At 48.7% G+C, this 20,609-nt stretch overlaps 1 protein-coding gene across 2 annotated transcripts in view; it reads right to left on the bottom strand.

The window, feature by feature from the left end:
- CXXC5 (CXXC finger protein 5) overlaps positions 1 to 20,609 on the bottom strand; it is a 171,836-nt gene that overhangs the window by 113,869 nt on the left and 37,358 nt on the right. For both annotated transcript variants that reach the window (XM_048861266.2, XM_075131385.1), the window contains exon 3: positions 18,584 to 18,650. The gene's annotated coding sequence lies outside the window, so the exon portion shown is untranslated. The remainder of the gene's footprint in view (positions 1 to 18,583; positions 18,651 to 20,609) is intronic.

The raw sequence follows: 20,609 nt of genomic DNA, 5'->3' as shown, positions 1-20,609 counted from the left end.
AAGCAGCTCTTGGCCTTTTCCACTGCCCCCGCAGGCCTGTTCCAGGGAGTGGAATGAGCTGCCCAGGCACAACGAGCTGCTTTCGCTCTGCAGCTGACTTACATCTTCCAGCTGTGAGGCAATTTCACGTCGCTTTGCTCAGCAAGGCTCACAGAGTCAGACCCAATGGTCTGTGTCCATGGAGGCAGGTCCAGACACTGTCTCCCCTGCTCAGGTTCCAGCCAGCCGTGCTCCCGGAACTGTGTGCCACAGCTGTGCTGGGAACCCATGTCCCTGATGCCTGGTGAAGGCCAGTGAAGAAGCGGATGGTGAGCATCCGTGCCTTGCTTAAGGAGGGCTGCTCTGAAGAAGCCATCCCGTTGATGCTGACAATCCAGGCTGGATCACCCACTCTCAAATCATCTGTTTTCAGGATGAGCTTGTGGAGAATGCCATGGGGAGAACATTCTCAGGGCTTTTGCATGCCTCTTGTTTCCTGGAGCTCATGCTAATCTGTGGGCCTGGAAATGGCATGGGGACTGTACTGGTGGCATGGACAAATGGTCTCCTCCTGGAGATGGATGAAGATCAGGGGTCTTTGCTGATACTGTTAGGTCTACCAACTGCCACAGAGATTGTTGATCGTGACCTGGTGCTAACTCATCTGTGGACACTAGCAGGAGAACGTAAGTGGCTCTGCTCTTTCATATCTGAGAGATCTGCACTGGCTGCCTGAAGGCTCCTGGGTGGAGCTGATGGTGTGGTATGTGATCTAGAAACCCCTCAATGGCCAGAGAGGCCCCTCTTACCCCGTGCTCTGCTGCAGCAGTGATTAACAGGGCTCTCAAGCTGGAGTCTTTAGGAGCTAAGGGGCAGCTGACAGTGCATTTTCTGTGAAGTGGGTTGTCTTTGGAATGCCCGCCCCCTTCTGGGTCCAAAACAGCCCAACTCTGACCTGTCGGGCAGAGTGCAAAAGCCACCTGATTGCTCAGGTGCTCCGTGTTGGTAGGGTGGGGCAGTGCAAGATCCTTTCATGCTCTTTTAGCCACTGGTGGTGAATTTCTGCTATGGGCTCAAATCATGCTATGAAATCCGCTATTGGCTGACTGCATTTTAAACATGCGTCAATTGGCCTGGGAGATGCACCTCACTAGGCTTTTGAGAGACATTGCATGAAGCAAACATATGGATTTGGGCAGGAAAATGGCCCGATCGCCCCCATCCCTGTGCCATGATGCCATGGGATCTTTCATAGCCATGGAGATGTCAGAGCCTCGACTTTATGGCTCGCCCCAAGCACTTTGCCAGCCTCCTCCCAGCAGCGCCTGTGAATAGATCAGAAAGATAAAACACCGGTCTCTCTGAGCAAAGAGGGAAGGCTAGGCCCAGAGTCTCCAGATGAGAGCATTCAGCACAAGTGCAGCTGGGAAGGTACCCAGTGGCGATACACCACTATTCTGCTTCCCTGACAATGAATGTGCGGAGTGCCCAGCTGCTCCCTGACTTAAGTTAGAGCAGCCTGAAGGCTGTTGGCTACCCCAGCTACCAATGGCCTCCAGCAGTTGTTCCAGCAGCCAAAGAACAGTTAGATCTTTCCTCTGGCCACGTTCCTTGTGCTGGTGCCTGAAAGGAGTGTGGCGACATAAGAGCCGCTAGCCACTGGAGGATTCCCCAGCACAGGTGGATCCTCCAGAGGCCAGATCCACTGGCTTTAGGGCTGCTCTCATGGGGCAAGGCTGCCCAAGACAGCCCCAGTGCACCGGGGAAGTCAGGCTCCGAATGGCCAAGCTGCCGTGCATTGTGAGCCACCGACAGCATAAAGAGCGGGGATTGATGTGGCCTGCTGAAGCATTTCATTTGTGGTGGATCTCCAGAGGAGGAGCAAAAAACCATTGACTTTTAATTGAGATTGCAGAGTTAGGAAAGATTCATAAATTAAATTATTCCCTGGGGATATGTAAAAGTTACTTATGGCAAGAACTAAATTGGGCATGCTTCAATCAGGAGCTGTCGAGAAACCATTACGATATACAAGACAGCTCTTTCCTCTGGTGAGCATGGTAATGAGGGCCCACACGGTTCCTGCAGGAGTGGTACAAGAAAGGCAGGAATCCATGCAGGTGCGTTAGATCAGACACGCTGCTGACCCCACCACCTGTATTATAGTGACCAGCCCAGATCAGGGCCCGGTTCTGCTAGACGCTGTGCATACACATAGGGAGACAGTCCCTGCTGCCAACAGCTGAACCATTTTACAGATGGGGCACAGAGAAATGGAGTGAGCGGTCCTGAAGATGCCCTGAGGCATGGCCAGGAATTGAACCCAGAGCTCACAAAACCCAACCCAAGGCTTGGCCCACGAGACCATCCTGCCCCTCCCTGTAATGCCCCTCATGGTAATCAGCTGTTGTGAGCTACCCCACTCCTTCCCCCCATGCCCACTTGGCCTTCAGGGTGGACAATTCTTCCACTGGTGGCAAAGGTGGAACTGCCAGTGCTGTGAGCAGTCAGACGGAGCTCACCTGGACGAGGCGAGTGTCATCTCTGCGGAGCTTGCAGTACCTGTCTGAGGAACCCCTCCACAGCAGCAATCCCCATTGAATAGGTGTTGATCCAGGGAAACAGCTGGCCAGCCCTCCGTGTGCACGGCTCCTTTGGAACCATGCCAACAAGGAGTGAGATGGGGGGGCTGTACGGTAGGGTGACCAGATGTCCCAATTTTATAGGGACAGTCCTGATATTTGGGGCTTTTTCTTATATAGGCTCCTATTACCCCCACCACCACCACCTCCTGTCCCAATTTTTCACACTCGCTATATGGTCACTCTACTGTGGGGGCACAGAGCCAGGATAGAGGCAGATCCCTGGAGATCCCATGAGCCATGGAGCCAGTGAGAGGGCACTAACCCCACCACCGAATGGCACCAATGGGGGAGAACTGTCAGATCTCCTTCCCCTTACCCCACTCTAGCAACTTTCACTGCTCAGTCCGGCCCCTGCTGATCTGGAGTGCCAGTATATGGCTATGAGCAACAAAGGGGGCCATGTGGGAGGCTGGCTCCATATTATTAAAGGCTTTGAACAGCGAGAGTCAAACCTGGGGTGCACTCCGAGCCAGGCTGAGCTGCTAGTGCAGAGAGCGAGGCTCGGGCATTGCTAGTTCTTGCAGGGAAATCAGGTCACTAGATCGCAGAACATGGCAGCACTAGGTCTATGTTCAGAGAGGAGTGCAAGATGGTGTCACTGCACCCTCCTCCCTACCTCTGCCTACGGTACATTACACCAGCTGAGATTCCTAGGGCCGGACCCTTGCTGGAGTAAACCGGCGTCACGCCAGTGACATCAGTAAAGCAATACTAGTTTACACCAATTGGGATCCAGCCCTAGCAGTGGGTGTACATCCTGATAACTGCACTGGAATCAATGGATTTACACTGGTGTAAATCTGAGCAGGCCTTACTCCTTCTGAATTTGGCCCTATGAACAGATCTCCAGTGTGGCCACCTAAACGCCCCAGTGCAGGAGTCTCACCTAGAAGGCGCCCAGGCAGAGATCCCCATGCTGAGGTCTCTTGAGGTTCTGCATATGCCTGCATCTAGAAACGAGCAGCACAGCTGGTGATGTTCTCCAAATTACAAGACAGCGCCAGAGCACAGTCTGCCGCATCCAGCTCATGCTTCCTTCCAAAACCATGCAACCTTGCAACCTGCCAACCCCACCAATAGGCTGGCCCGTCACCAAACACTGAGGGCCTCAGGAGGCTTCCCCATTTCTCAGCCGGGATGAGTCTCAGCCTTCACCCACTCCATGGTTTTGCCCAGAATCCAAGCCACAGCCAAGGTGGGATTGCTGTGACATGCGAGACAGTGCTACAGATCTGGGGTTCATTGGGCTGCCGCTGATGACGGACATCTTATTAGAGCAGAGTGGCTTCAAACACACCTCACAACAATGGTGACAAGAAAGCCCCCATTGGGTCAGACTCCACATGCATGGCTCCCCCATCTACGTGCTCAAAGCAGGTGACCCTTAGCGAATTACACTGACTGACCACTATGCAATAAGGAGAGTGGAACCATTCCAGAGCGTCCCATATACCCCAGCCAGTACCTGGCGTGGAGTCAGCAACTGCTTGTGATCAGTGGTATCGAAAGCAGCTGACAGAGAGCTGACAGCTTTCCACAGATCTATCACTCTAAGACCATCCATCACCCAGGCCAATGGGCTTTCTGCTAGGCAGCCAGAAATGGATTGGAATATGCTGGAGAAGCCTGTTAGATGCAGAAATATCTGCCATTCCCCCAGACAGGGAGGTTTGAGGCTGGGCACTAGCTGTGTAGGGCCCCAATGGCTCTGAAGCACTTAAGGGGAAACCTCAGAATCTCTCAGCAGCCCCAACACCCTCCCTGCTGCAAAAGACACTGATACTAGAACCCAGCCAATAGGATAATGCCAAACTGTTGGCTCCCCATGTCATTCCTAGGCATGATAGGGAAGGATCCCACTGATGGAACCTGACTCTAAGCTCCTCTAGATAACACAGGGAGCAATATTGTCCAATCCAACCAGAAGAGCAGGTGCATTTACACCCTCTTGCTCTGTCGCTCCCTGCTCGCCCCAGGAGACCAGCTCTAACAGAGGCCATAAGATCGCTCGCAGACCTTGTTGATTAGCCTGGTTGCAGGAAGAGCCTGTATGGATGAACCTGTCTGAATGCTCCATGAGAGCTCTGCAGGGCAATGCTTTGCCATGCTGAGAGCGAAGCATGTAACGCCTTTTAGCCTCTGCCACCACAGCATTGTGATATGCCTGAACCCTGGCTCCAGGGAGCATTCTGCCGTCCTCAGCCTAAGCCCTTTTACACACTCTAGCATTCGCCCTTGCTGCGTCATTTCCCCGAGCTCAGCAGAGAGCCAGGTGCTCTGCAGGAACGGTGGGCACAGACTGCCCTCGCCCCTATGAGACTTACCATAGCCGAGAGGAACTCTGGCACCGTACATCAAGTTGTTCCATTAACAAAGATGGACCAAGGAGCACCTAGCATTCAGGAGAGACAAATCCCCCTTTCCTTATCCACCCAGACTAACTGGATTTGTCAAGGGGAAGGAAATTTATCAGCATCACTCCCATATTGTTCCAGACGAACAGATATGCAAGCATGAGGAGGCAGTGTAGTCCAGTGGCTAGGGAGTCGAGATTTCTGGGTGTTATTCCCAATTTGGCCACTGCCATGCTGTCTGACCTCGGGCAAGTCCCTTCCCCTAGCCATAAAGGTGGCTAAATCTCAGGTGGTTTTCTTCCCCATACCCCAAGAGCACATTATGATTTCTCAATCTAGGGGACTTCTATTTCAAGTTAAGGAAAGCAACCAAGAATGAATAACTATGAAGTCTCCAGGAAGGAGCATGAGCAAAGTGGCTCCTTCTGTAACACTCTGCATCTAATCTCAAACATGGCAACTGCCTCACAACTGGGCAGTTTCTTCTACATCTAAAGGTGCAGTATACAAAACTCAGAATGACATCACCTCTGAAAACACCCGCTGACCACCAAATGCCTCTGATGAGCACTATGAGGCTTAAATAAGATTTGCCAAGAGCCCCGAGATGCTCAGAAATGAACAGCATGATTATTATTATGATTATATTCACTTCGCAATGTTTTCATGACATCAAGATTGGAAGTACTGAAGATGCAGGGCAATGTACTTTGCAAATGATTGTATGGAAGGACCTGTCTAGAAGATATTAAAGTCCAACTCTTCAAAGTTAGTATTCCAGTTCCAGAGATCATTGCCCAAATTCAAATCATTTATGCAAATCTGGGGGGTGGGGGAGAGTGTCCTTTCCAGTGGTATATGACACACCCATTCATTCCTAGTTACCAGCTCAAGTCTGACCTTTCTTGCCACTACATCCAGATAATTTAGTCTGTTTGATTCAGTCAAAGCAGATTCCTAGGCATGTCCTCACTAAGGAGATCCATAACCTTGGACCCTCTGGACTGGATGGAACAATAGGTTTTGAGATAACATTATGGGCTGGTTGCACCCTCCATCATCCAGCCTGTGAGATATCCCTAGGGGCTTGACCGAATAAACTCAAGGCCAGAAATTTGCAGTTAAAAATGGTCGTTCATTAACTACCAAGCACACACAGTCAAACTCAAACAAGAAGAGTCCAGCAATATCATTTCACAACCTCCGTCCAGGCTTAACCTCCATATCTAGTGCAAGAGGTACACTAAAAGAAGAATTACGGTAGCACCTAGACGGCAGCTCTGTTGTGCTAGGCACTGTGCAGAGATGGTCGCTGCCCCATACAGCTTACAGCATAAGAAGACAGACAACAAGTGGAGACAACAGATGGGGGAGTGCAAGGGAACACTGGAAAGCACAATGCCAGGGGCTTCAGACATCAGTCGAGAAACCTCTGCTCCATGGGACATCCTCTGTCCTTCCCAGTTTTTATTGTTCCTGGGAACCTCTCGGGAATCTTTCCAGCTGGTCACAGCCCCTCTCGCCAGACAGCTCTCCTCTGGGCTGTCACACTCACTTGGAAAGTTGCTCACCTTGTCCCTAAGAGCTCACATCCCCTGGCCAACCCATCCCCTTCAAACCACATTTGGGGCCTCTAGGCACTGCTATAATAGTTGTTGTTTTCAATGTATAAACCTTTATTGCTTCTTATCTCATCCAGTGCTTTTGCAGAAAAGCATTGCCTTGATTTCCTTGCAATGGCCACAGCCCATAAATCAAATAGCATTCTCTATTGATGCCCAAGGAAGGAGGAGGTATGGGCCCCTGATTGACTATTAAAGTAGGGAGTTTCTATACCAAGTCTGATGAAGCCCTGTACTCTTGCAGATTCCACACCTCTCTGGGCATGTTCAGGCATTTGTGAATGATACTCCAAGTTCCTTCTACCTCAGTGATGTTTTGCCTTCATTGCCCAACTTCCATTCATTCTTTGTCCATGCTATCGTCTGCACTGGGGCTTAGGCTGCTTGAAACCCATTTGGTCTAATTAAATATATAAAAACAATGCTAAATACTCGCAGTAATTAACAATCAGCTGCTATGTCCCACCTCAGAGGTGGCAGCATTTCAGACACAGGTCGTGAGCTTTCTTTGTATGTACAGTACCTAGTCTGTCAAAGTCTGTAAAGTGCTTTGGGATTCTTGGGACAAAAGGGGCTCTGGAAGTGCAAATTATTACTATGATTCCATCTCATTTAAAAAAGTCATATAGATCCTGTTGACCCCACGGTTGTTTTTAGATCACTTGTATTGTTCTATGTTATGAGATAGTGTTTAGTGCTATCTATCTTTCACATTCTCTTGACATCCATATGAGCACTGTCAGCAGCATCAGAAACCACGATTCCTGAGCCGGGGGGGGGGGGGGGGGGGAGGATCACAAAACTGGTTACAATCATGAGATTTTAAAAATACATTTTAGGGTCTTTTTTATTTGCCCTCTGGTATTTGATCCTTTAGGGGGTCATGTTTTCAAGCTTTTCTCTGCAACCACAAGGCCTGAAAACATACTTTTGAATGAACAGGAGAGTCTAACATAACCCCATGACTCCAGGAGCTGGGGCTTTAAGAAGAAGCACCAAATATCAATTGGCAACATTGTGTCGAGGCTGACAGGAGGAAAGAGACAAACAAGCAGACCCCTAAGCCAATCATATGAAAGCAGGTGGCAACCAAAGCAGCTCCAGTTACTGTGTTCAGTCACAGGATGCAGAGCTGCTAGTTGGCAATGCTACTAATCACCCAGCTACTGCAACACTCAGCAAAGGAACCTCCAGTCCTGCTGCCTGGATGAGGAGTGACATTCTGGTGGCTAGAGGAGCATCCATTTCCTTCCAGGTGAACTGCTGGCAGACTGACACCAACCACTCCCCTACTTCTGTTGCCCATTTTAAATCCCCATCGCTGGGGCCCAAGTCCTGCAAACTTTGCTCGGTCAGAACTCCCAGTGCCTAGATGTAAGGAAGAAGGGTGGCTCTGCAGTGAAAGCGAAAGGGTGGCGGGTCTCACATGGCCTATAAAGCGGCTGGACAGACCTGCAGCCCCTAAGCATCAAGGAGACACTCCCCCTGGAAGCACTTTACCAGGAAGGGGGCTGGAGCGGCAAGGAGTATGCGGAGCTATGGTGCCATTGCTCTATGTGCCAGCCAACGGAGGTGCCCAGCTAGGTGGGATGGGGAAAGGGGTCCCTTCCTTGCAAGAGTGTCTCAGACTGAACAAGCGCAACCAGAGAGCTTCGGGAGGCATTTCTCCAAATGCTCCCATCTGCAGTGCATCTCCATGGCACCCACCCCCAATGGAGGGTTATGGCTAAATGACACAATCGAGCCTTGCAGCCCTGATTCTAGGCCCACTGGATTCAGGGCCCATTGATTTCAGCGTTGGGCCGAGCTCTGTGTACTCTGCGCTCCTCAGACAGAAGGGGCTAACAAAGGACAAGGATTATTTGGCCTCTGGTTTTAATTATTTCCAAAGCTGTGATTGAAATTTCCACACACAAAAATTACCTGCCACTAACGGCAGGTAGTTTTTTATAAAGACCCATCCCACAGAGAGTGCACGAAGCAATCAGAGCTACAGTAAATCCTCTCTGCGGCAGCTGGATCCAGCCATCCCGCCCCTTTCTCCCAAATTTATGGAGAAGCAGGTCCCTGCTGGGGAAATCCAATAAAATAAAAAGGTGAAATAAATAACACTCACCAGTTGAAATGCAGGTCAGATGGGTCTTTTCTGGTCCTTCTCTTTTTCCTTCCCTTTTTCTTATTTTTGCATTTTAATATTCCCTTCTTTTTCCTCTCAATCAGTCTTCAACTTGCTACATTCCCATACTGTTCCCTTCCTCCTTTCTCTTTGTACTTTCCCATTTTCCTTCTTCTCTTCCTGCCTTCCTTTCAAAGCAGAACCCTGTTCCTCTCATTCTTTATTGCCTCGATGAGGAGTATAGTCTTTTTGTACTGCAGTATTCCAATCAAGGAGCAGGACCCCACCATGCTAGGTGCTCTACAGACACATAACAGAGAGATGGTTTCTGACCTCAAAGAGTTTCCAATCAAACTACATCTCCCCTTTCTAGTGCAGATCCCAGTTCATACCATGATCCCTCTGGCCATCCCTCAACCTGCCATGGCCCAAACACAGGTCGCATGACAAAGACCCAAACCAAGGGACAGACACACATGATTCATTCAGAAAGTGCTGGGAGACTTATCCTGTGAGAAGAGCTCATTCAACCACCTCCTGATTGTCTACTTCTGATGTAAATAATTATCTTCAGCAGCTAAAGTGAGGGGAGCCCAAATCAGTGTGGAATGTAGGGGGGTTCCTGGAGACAGCAGGGAGAGGAATGGCGCTGGCTCCCTTTTCCTGGTCTCTGTCCCCTCTTTGCTCTCCCCTGTTCATGCTGGACACGACAATGACAGAACCAATCCAGTCGTATGGCATCCCTTCCCTCCAGTTTGTGCCATTTCTTTAGCCCAGCTCCCCAGAGGATGGCAGCCACGGTCATTCCCTCCCTATGGAACACGCCAGCGTCATCCCAAGCGGGGCTCCACAGACATGCACATCGGGATCCTCAAGGCAGCTTCGCCAACTGACACCAGCTGAGGATGTAGAAAGGACACCTGGTTGAGAGGTAGGGGCTGGGGGAGAGCTAGAGAAGTGGGTATGGTCTTTTTTCAAGAAGGGGAGGGAGCTAGGATGGAGGGGGTTACTTAAGGTTCCTAAGGCAGCTTCTAACAGCCTAGCCACTGACAGAAAACACTTCATCTATGCTACACGGCCGAGCCAGCACCCATGTGAGAACCTGAGTGTTTGCTGACAGCTGCGTGTTGAAATCTGTAGTCGTAATGGCTCATTAATGTCATTTTCTGCATTTCATTATTTTTGAGAGGGGGAAAAAGACAGTAAGTGAAGACAAAGGTCCCCAATCTTGTGGCCCCGGGAGGTTTGCCTGAGTCAGGAATACAGTATCAGGCTCTGTCTTTCCAGGCCTATCGGCATCACCACTTACCCGATCACTTCCTAAAGATCACCCTGAATATCCCAAGGGGTCCCACTATAGCTGAGGTTTCACTGGGAATTCCATACATTTCACAGTAGGTTGAGTGTTTTGTATATAGCGCCATCTTGCAGTTGTTTTAATTTCCATGTGGTTATGTTTCCGGTTATACAGGTAGATATTCTGTGTACCTGACTGCCTAACGCCGCCTTCATTTTGTACCTTCCTGCAGCTCTGCCACTGAAATACAGTGCAACCAGAGAGCAGTCCCTAGGCTGATAGTCCATTTTGTCCCACTCTATTTTACAGGGCAGTGGATTCCTCATACTTTTTGTCTAACTCAAACATGGCGGCTTCACCTCCATTGCTGTGTAGCCACTAGTGTCTCTGCCTGGACCTGAGAGCATGAAGTACTCTGAGGTATCTCCAGCCTGACGGCGCTAGAGAAATATCAGATATATCCAAGGTTAGCAGCTCAGAGTCTGAGTGAGCACCTGCAGTGCACACTTGTGAGCACTAGAGGGAGCACAGGGAAGGCGTCAGAAGGAGGAACTGGAGCAAAGGAAAACAGTGAGTTGTGTTTCCAGAAATAAATAAAGGGTCCACTTTAATCCTGCTGCCCACTTCCTTGCTTCAGTCAAACTACAGCACAAATCAGACTCTGCTCCATTGTATTTTACTGGCTTTATCTTCCCTCCTGCTGATCATGTACGCCACGATGAGTCAATTTCCCCCTTCCTCACCGCATGGCTGAAAATCTGCCACTGGAAGCCATTTTTGCGTATGTTACACACAAGAGAGGCATGTGGTGCCGTTCCCCCTTCAAAACGAGCTGGGCGTGAGTCCCAAACACAGCCCCTTTTATCACATTTCTGTCTTCCCTTTGTGCTGCTTTTACCTTCTGCTTCCATCAGCTTTGCCTTCCCTTTCCCAGCACTGCTGCAGCCGGCCCACTTGGGTGGTAGCACACTGTCATGGCAGGGCGAACAGCTGGTAGAGTCTTCAAAGGACCCTTCTGGATACAAATTAAAGAGAGTTTCCCAGGCTGTAGCTGCAAGCTTGCTGGGTGCTTGGAAAGGCTGGATAGATCCCAGGGAGAGGGAGTTTATGCTACGTGCTAGTGCTATATGTGCTGCACTGGGACACGCTTAGATGCACGATGGATGCCTTGCTCACGTCTCTGAGATCATCTGTATTAAAGCTGTGTAACTCCCCGCATCCTTGCTAGGGAGAGCTCCTGTGCAGGGCCGGGAGAACCCCAGTTCCGGCCTGGATCTGGAAAACATTGCACTTCCACAGTCCTTAGCACCTTGCCCTGCCTGGCACCCTCACGGAGCCCAGGCCTGGCACTCTGTTCTGAGAAAGCTCCTTTGTTCGCTTTCATTGGGACTCTCCCAAACTCAAGACGACCCGGCAAAAGTTGCTGTCTCCCAGTCCCAGCCATCTCTCTTTGCACCTCCACACCGATTACAACTGAGTCAGGTGATCTAGTTACACCAGTTATCCTGGTTGCAACAGGGTTCTGTAAGGTAGCTGTGACTAATACTGTGTTCTCTAAAGGCTTGGCTACGTTAGAGAATATAAGTAAGGTACATGCCGCACTGAAAACTCTAGCTGGGACTTTCAAAGGGACCTAAAGGAGTTAGGCACCCAGCTCTGACTTTCAAGGTGAGTTAGGCACCTCACTTTTCCCTTTGAAAATTCCAGCTTCTAATTGTAATACCTGGCTCTTATCAGTTGATCTCTGAGCACTTTACAAAGGAGGTCAGTGTCCTTAGCCCTATTTCACAGATGGGTAAACGGAGACACAAAGAGGGGATGTGACTTGCCCAAGGTCATCCAGCAAGCAGAGCAGGAATTGAATCCAACTCATCTGAGTTCCCAATCAGTGCTTTATGCACTAGGCCATGCTGCCCCATGTTGCAACCAGAGCACGTCAGTGGCCAAAACAGGAGTAAAACCACAAGCCCTAACTCCCATACCCCGCCCTAATAACTAGCCCCTATTTCACTCATTTATTGTGGTTGTGGTGTATACTACAGTCCTTCTGTGCCAATCAGCAACTAGTCAGGACTCTTCATTAGCACTGTGCATAGCTAGACCACACGGGCGCAATTACTCTCTCTGGACAGTCAGAGCCTGGCACAGAGTAATGGGGAGGTTTTGTGACCAGAAAGCCCCCAGGAATAGCTCTGATTTTGGTGCCTCCCCAATTTCCTGAGTAAATTGGTTTCCTGGGATGTATAAAAGTGTTGGTGCATTTTGTAAATTCAGCTCACAGCAAACTCATTTGATTCTTAAGAACAAGCCTCTTTCATTTCATGTTGCACTTTCTTGCTGAGGTTTGATAAGCTGCATAGGGGTTTGGATCCAAACCCCTTCGGCTGGAAATCTCAGCTTTCAGTATGACACTCCCACTATTTGAAATGTATCCTTGGCTAGTTTTTAAACCACATTCAACATGCACTTATCTCCATACAATTTAAAAGTCAGATTCTGCCACACTTAGTCCCTTGGGGGAAGATGCACCCTTGTGCAGGGGACCAGCACAAGCATCAGGCACTACTTACATCCCATGTAAGGCCCCAACATTAGTGACACTTACAGTATTGCCATCCCCATTCATTTCAAAGCTAGGAATCAGGCTCCCAAAATCATCAGATTGGCTGGAACTCAAAAAGATTTTTTTTTTTATATTAAATGCTGAGTTCTTTTTATTTGTGTTCTGAATTTTGAGCTTTTAGGCTGCATTGAGCTGAAAGGAAGGGTTGTTTAATATATATAGCACTTTGCTGGTGAGACCTTTGTTCTACTCCCTCTTCAGTCACTGAGCTGCTGGATGACCTTGGGCAAATCATGGCCATGCTCTGTGCCTCAGTTTCCCCAGCTGAAAAATGGGGATATTGATACTGAGCTCCTTCATTCAGTGCTTTGAGATCTACTAATGAAAAGATGTAGATGCACTATATAAGATGTAAGTATTATTATTCCTTGAAGGATGAGAGTTTATCTCCCTTTCAAACTATGCGGTTGTTTGTTTTCTAATTCTTACTGTAACTCTGAATATCATTGTTACCAATATTAATGACCAACCATTTATTAAAGTCTGTCACACTCTATGGTGCAGTGAAACCTTGTGGCAATGAGTTCCACAGCCTCAGCAAAGCACTTAAGCCTGTGTTTAACTCTAAACACGAGTAACCCCATCCCCATTCAGCAAAGCACATGCTTAATTTTAAATACATGCATAATTCCCACTGAAGTCAAGGGCACTTAATCACATGCTTAAGTGCTTTGCTGAATTGGGGCCCAGAGCATTGATTTAAATGTGCAGGATCAGGCCCCAATTTAGTAGTCACTGAGTATAACACACACTTATGGCTACCAATTATACATGATGTACAAAAATATATATAATGGGGTTAGAAGGAAAAGGCTTCTTATTTACTTAACTTGAACTAACATTTGTGGAGTGACAGTACAGCAAGTTTCCGATTAAGTGAGCTGTAGCCCATTTATTTATGCTCAAATAAATTTGTTAGTCTCTAAGGTGCCACAAGTCCTCCTGTTCTTAGTACAGCAAGTATGTCTCCTGCATAGCAAAAAGCAGACTCGGCTACTCCACCTATCAGGGACTGAGCACACGAAATAGCAGAATGGCCAGTAGGAGCTAGAGGAACAATCGTACAAAAAGATATTACAGTTTTACACTCTGTAAACTCTGCTATGGTATATGCACCCCATAACCCACTGCTGATATGCATCCACCTCTGGGGCAGAACACTGCTGGCATTTTAAAATACACAGCAACAGCATCCCCATTTCAGGGCAGGGGGCGAAGAAGAACTCTTTCTTCCTAATCTGTGCTGTAATTAGCATTTCTATGGCTGTAGAGCCCAAGGGCCCCCCTCAGGATCAAGATCCTGGACCACGTATAAACATAAGACACAGACACAGCCCCCAAAGAATTTGCAGTCCAAACAGATGGGCAATTTTAGGCCGACAGAATGGGCCAAATGCATCCTTCATGTAACTGCATTGACCGCAATGGGACCACTCAACCTGAGTGAGCTGAGCAGGGTTTGACACCTGTTGTGCAGCCCTTGGGTAAGTGACTTGGGGATAATGCAGGTCTCACGCAAGGAGCTGGGAAGATTCATTTGTTAACGTTTATGGCACATTCTGAAGTGCTAAAGCTCCAGCCGAAACGCATAGCTTGGATCTTTTCACACCGACAACGAGCCAACCACCTTTCGCTAGCCCTCATTCCACAGATCACGCCACGTTCACAAGACTTGTTTCGTCACACTGGTCAGGGGCATTTTTTGCCACTCCCTGCCTCATGATTGCTCCACCCCTGGAGTGGTGCTTTTGAAGCAACGGGTGAAAGGTTATTTTTGCATCAGCAGAGAGCCTTGTGGTTAAGGCTCTGGACTGGGACTCAGGAGACCTGGGCTCAGCTCTCAACTTAGCCACTGCAACAAGATAACACAACCTCCAGAGCGCCCCCTCATGGCAGCACCCCTGCCTCACTTTCCCCCTTCTTCTGGGCTCCTCAAAAACTGCATGGCCTGGTTTGGCTGCTACAGTACCTGGGCCCTCCAGCTACCTTGCTACCAAGAGTCCAACCCTCCCAGCATACCTGGATCCAAGATAAACAATACAAAATCTCTGTCCCAGTTACAAACTGGGGCCAGCCGCTCCTTCGGGAGGGGTCTGTCTTCGTTCCTCTAATTCTTCTGCCTACCCTTTGGGCTCAGGTTTTGCCTTTCCTGCGCTCCTTTCCATCTCTCCCCTCAGCCCCTCCCAAGCTCCTTTGGGGGAGGGGTCACTCTTTCCCACACAGGCACTCCCAGCCTTCCCACCTGGTGTCTTTCACAGGCCTCTCCCTACTTCATGCTCTCCTCTAGCTCCCCAGGGCTGCCTGCCATCCTCTCCAAGCAGCCATCTGCCATCACCCTGTTTCTCCCCAGCCCTCTCCTTATCTAGCCCAGAGACCTGATTGGGTCAGGTGATCTTCATTTTCCCCATCTGGGGAGAAGCACTGGCTGAGTCACAGGCAGGGCTGAGACCCATGACCCCCTAAAGCGCCAGCCACAGAGGTCCAGATCCTCAAAGGTATTTGGGCTCCTAACTTCCATTGAAATTAATGGTGCCTAAACACCTTTGAGGATCTGGGCTAGACTCCCTGTGTGACCTTGGCCAAGTCATTTAATCGGTCTTTGCCTCAGTTTCCCCATCTGTAAAAGTCCAGTCAGGCTAAGTTCTTTGGGACAGAGACCATGTCTCACTAGGTGTATGGATGGCATCTTAGCTGTTAATATAAATAGCAAGAAGATGACTCTAAAACATCAGTAGCCTTTTTTAGGGGCGAAAGCTGTCTGCCCCTCACCATGGAAGGCTGGTTTTGCTCAGAAACTAGCTTGTTTCCACTGGAAAACAGGCCCATTTTCCCCTTTAAAAGCTCCTGGACTTCAGTGAAAATTTGGTTGCAAGTGGGCCTGTTTCTGATACAAACCAAAGCCTGGAATCTGGAAGTTTCAATACAAATCTTTTGTGCACCTCCACCTATGCAGGAGAACGCATTGGTGGCATCTTCTCATCTGCTCCATCTTCACAGGCCCTTTTCCCCTCTTCCTGCCTGTACACCAGTCACTGTTTTCTGTTCCTCTGCTCGGAGGAATGTTTTCTAAAATAAACACCATCACAGGGCTGTCAGGCAGGGCCTGTCTGAATGAGGGTGATTTCCCAGATTTATGAGGGTGCTTTTAAAGGTCTCATTGAAACACATCACGAGCGGGGAAGATTTAAAAGCTGCCTTAAAATTAGTCCCAACTAAGGAAGTTTCCATACCAATGAGGGAAGACGTGGCAGGCCTGGCATTATACACATAACGTCAAAGCTCCTGGCGCAGCGTTCCAAGGGTGTCGGCACACAAGTTCTCACACAATTTCCTTTCTTTCCGAGAAGTGGAGGTGACTTTCAGAAAGAAATCCCAAAGAGAATGAGGGTGAGTGTAGGTGTCAGGTAGATGGGTCTGAAATTCAGTTTCTCCTTTAGTTACCTGCCAGGCCTCTGCTCTGGGTTCAACTTCACCCAGTAATGGCAGCCATCACCACAGTGGACTCAAAGATGGGATTTTCAAAGTGGCCCATGGGCATGAAGCGCCAGGCTGCCATTGGCTCGCAACTGGATTTGAGCACCTAACTCCCCTAGGCCCTTTTGAAAAGGTTGAGACCAAGTGCTTTCTCCGGGAGGTTCTCTGCAGCGCAAGCAAGGAAAGGAGGAGCAGATTGCCAGAGAGTTTGTAGTCCCTAGTGAGCTGTAGGGAGCTGAGGGCCTGACCCAGATTCCAGTGGTATACAAGAGAGGGGCTGCTGGCAGGGTCCCCCAACCCAGGGACTGGACCAGCCAGAGTCCCTTCATGATGCACTGCAAGGCCCATTGCTTCTCCTAGGCTGACGGGGAATTGGGGGCTGGGCAGATTGAGGGGCCATGGGGCTGGTTCTGCGGCGGGGGTTACCCAGAGATACCTCTACCCTGTCAGCAATGTGCAGAGGGTAACTGCCTGAGTCTGTTAATATGGGAATTGCAGCCTTTTGTAACAGTCTGCTGGGACCCCGAGAGCTTGGGGTGGGCGCTCCTGTACAACAAATAAATCCGCAGTCATGTTTCAGTAGTCACAGTTTACTGCTCGAACCAGATCAGTCCCTGGTGCAGTTCCATCAAAGCCAGTGCTTCAGACTGGGGAGGAGGCTGCTTGGTCAGAACAGAGCAGCTTTGTTGTTTTTTTTAATTTTACAACTTACCAAGTGCCCTTTAAGTACTGCAGTCTAGTGGCTAAGGCACGGGACCAGGACTCAAAAGCCCTGGGTTCTACTTCACCTCTGTGCCTCTGTTTCCCCAGCCACTATCGTGTCGTCAGCTTTTGAAGGCAGGGACTATCTCACTCTGTTTGTACAGGCCCCAGCACGATGGGGCCTCTCGGCACTGCTGTAATGCAGCTAATAATCACCAGGGCTCATCCCCCAGTTTAAGTATACGTGTGACTGTTTCCATATAATGCAGGGGCAGCTTCGTCTTCAGGTTTAGAACTCAGAGCCGAGAGCCTTGGAACTCCTGAAGCTGCCAACCTCCTCTGCCACGGATGCGCTGCATCACCGTGAGGGAGTCAGGTCATCTCTCTGGCCACGCTGAAGTCAATGGCAAACGCCCTCTGACATCAAAGTGTGTTCCAGCAGACCCTGTGTGGGACGGTGCTGTACAAACGCAAACAGGCAACACACAGGAGGAATCATTAACCATCCTAGCACAATGGCCCCCAGTTTGGGTTGGGATTCCCTTGGTCTCACTGTAAACATGCCTGCTTTGTACTCAGCTTCCCTAACGCCACCCCTCCACAGCCCCCTGGGCAAATACTGTTTAAGCACATTACCAACACGTGTGGAACAAATATTAAGAACACTCCTCCTGGCACCCCCAGTTGGAGAGGTCAGTGTTGCCACCCCCATTCTAACGAATAGGGAAGTGAGATACTGCGAGGTTCAAAGACTTGCCCAAGTCACAGGGACTGGGGTCACTAGTAGAGACTGCTCAATCAGGAGAGTGGGAGTGGTGGAGAGAGTATCTCTCTCCAGCCCCGTGCTCTATTGCCTCCTCTGTGGCAGTCCATCTGCAGCAAGGGAAGTCCCTGGCAGTGCAGCTCCAATACAGCCATGCTAGTAGCTGGCCTGGAGCTCCAGCAGAGCCACCTGATTTGGAGTAGCCCCATGGTTTATTCTGAGGGGAGGTGGGAGGGCAGCCCCAACAGAATAACAATGGAGGAAATCCACAACAGGAGTCATCATGGAGATTTCCTCCCCTTAGCAGGTGATCTGGGTAGAGGGCAGAAAGGCTCTGTGCTCTCTTAGCTCCATCCTGTGATGCAGGTGGCACCTCAGTTATATTCTGCAGAAACAGGAAGTTCTGTGAAAAAAACAGCGAGCCTTATAGGGAGAAGCTTATACTCAAATAAATTTGTTAGTCTCTAAGGTGCCACAAGTACTCCTTTTCTTTTTATAGGGAAATATTATTCTTATCCTTCCAGGATTCACCACAGGATCTCAAAGCACTGCAGCGAGGCTCACAGCACTCATGAAAGGCAGGTAGGTATTATTTCCCCATTTTACAGATGGGGAAACTGAGGCACTGAGAGATTAGCACGACTTGCCAAAGGTCACCCAAAGAATCATGGGTAGAACCGGAAAGCAACCTCAGGGATCCTGACTTCTATTCCCCCGCTCCAATCAAGAGACCACACTCCCACCTATACTTGGGTAAAGCCCATTTTGGACGCTCTGAAAGTCAGCATCCATAACAGCGGAAAAGTAGCCCCAGGATTGGTCCACCCAACAAACCAACTCCCAAGAGACTTGCCATATGATTTAGCCCTTGACCACCACTGGCCCAAGCATTGTCGGGATCCTGAGCGTTGCCTCGCTAAGACATGTATGAAATCAGCACTGTGTATTTTAACCAGTTTTGTCAGAAATGGTCAGACAACCACAGCAATATAAATGCACCCATCTTACCTTCCTGGTGTGGTGCTGGAGTTGGAAACGTGAAATATTTCATATGGGAACATGACAGTCTCCGTGGCTGCGATCAAAGACAAAGCATGGAATATGGTTACTTAGTTGCCAAGGGGCTGTTATATGCCCCAGAGTCCTGGTCAAACCCATGCATGAAGGGAGGTTAATAAACCATCAGGAGCCATCAGGATAAGTGGAAAGATAAAGGGGAACTTGCTAAAAGAAAAATATTAATAATTTAGCACCCAGGTCCAGTTGATTTCCAGCAGAACAGAAGGAGTGTGGCGTAGCAGCTTTCTAAATATAGATTTGAAAATATGGACGCATGTAAATTTCTGTTTCTATCGTAACTACAATTTTTATTTATACACTCTGGTACCGACGGCTAACATTGTCCAACTGTCATACCACTTGTTTACGGCTACTGAAAAACATTAGCTTCTTTCTGTTAAATCATTATTCTACGTATAAATAGCCTGGAAATTATATATTTACAAATACCCTTTTGCTTACCTTTTGCAATGACAGCTTTGAAAAATGCATTGCTTATGTTATCATATTAATACTCAGTCTAAGCATAATTTTTCCAACAGGCTTTCCTGTAAAGGGCTTATTTTGTATAGTGCTTATGATCGCCTTGTTTTTAAATTGTTTACATTGTCAATTACAAAGCATTTGAGGTTGGCAGCATGGGGCAAGAGAGATTTCAAAGCATTATCAATACTATGAAAGCTGGTCTATTAAGTCTGCAAACAAGATTCCATTGGTAAGTAATGCCATTGGGTTTATGTACCTAGTATCGGGGCTGCATTTAAAAACACATGCAAGTCATTTTCTCATGCTCACTCAGAAAATGAAGCAGTAGAAAATAGACTGTATTCTTTCTGTGTGATTAGATGGGGGTAAATAATATAACAAATCCATTGCCCCACAAGACTGCATGTCTGTCACTAATGTTGCACACTGTAGCCCCTAGGAACTTTGTACCAATAGCAGGGACAGAACTTAGAGCCTCCTGCTCCAAAAGCACAAACCGCTTGAGCTAACGGGGATTTTTTTTTTCTGGTTGTGGTACAAGGACTATGCAACACAGTTGAGCAATTTCTAGTAGAGCGTCGTAGTGCACATAGACATTATCCAGTTGACTACAAAGTAAGTATCAAATCTCTGTGTTGGTTCCATGTAGCTCTTGCAAAGAATCAAAGAAACTACTTTTGATCATCAAAGTTTGACTCTTGCAGTTAAGATGGAATGAGATGGGGCATGATAAATTAACTGGAAAATATTTTCTTTAAATATATAGGTAGATTATTTATTTGGTGTCATTTTATAGTGCTGGCCAAATTGATATGGCTGATGCATTCTTTCATCCTGCAATATACAGGTCTTTAGTGAAAGGGGAACACATAGCTCCAGGATGGCAGTCTGGATGGGACACGCTCACAGAAATATTGTCATCTCTTCATCCGCAGTTTTGCCCATCTTTAAGGGCAGATTAGCAAGGCTAAAAGCAGTCAGAGTGATTTACTAAATTCCTAAAGGCGGGCGGCCTGGGGAAATCAACCCTGAGGTCCGGAAGCCATGCCCAATGGTAAACTGCACACTGTGCCATACTCAGCAAACAACAACCCAAAGCACAGAAAAAGACGGGCCCAAATTCTGTGACAGGGGTATGAAGCTGCTGTAACCGCGCTGAAGTGAGTGGTGTTCAGAGTTACACCAGGGTAACCAAACGCAGAATTTGGCCTAGTGGCAGACATAGGTGCTACTGCACCCCCCTGGCTTGAAGTGGTTTCCATCGTATATAGGGATTACAGTTTGGTTCAATAGCTCCCTGCACCCCGACTATGGTAGCGGTTGGCTGGCTGGGAAGCAGAGTGAAACGGTTTAGGGGGAGGATCCCGACAGCCGTTGGAACAAACCAGGGGGTGCACACTGGCTGCTGGGCAAATCTTTGCTCTTCTCTCCCCTCGTTGGGCCTGGATCTGGTCTCCCATCAGCTGCACGCCAAGCCAGGTCCCGGCTC

Source organism: Caretta caretta, chromosome 8 (genome assembly GCF_965140235.1).
Source record: "Caretta caretta isolate rCarCar2 chromosome 8, rCarCar1.hap1, whole genome shotgun sequence".
In the NCBI taxonomy this organism is placed as follows: domain Eukaryota; kingdom Metazoa; phylum Chordata; order Testudines; family Cheloniidae; genus Caretta; species Caretta caretta.
Note: the sequence above shows the minus strand (reverse complement) of the source record. Positions and strands in the feature narration are given on the sequence as shown.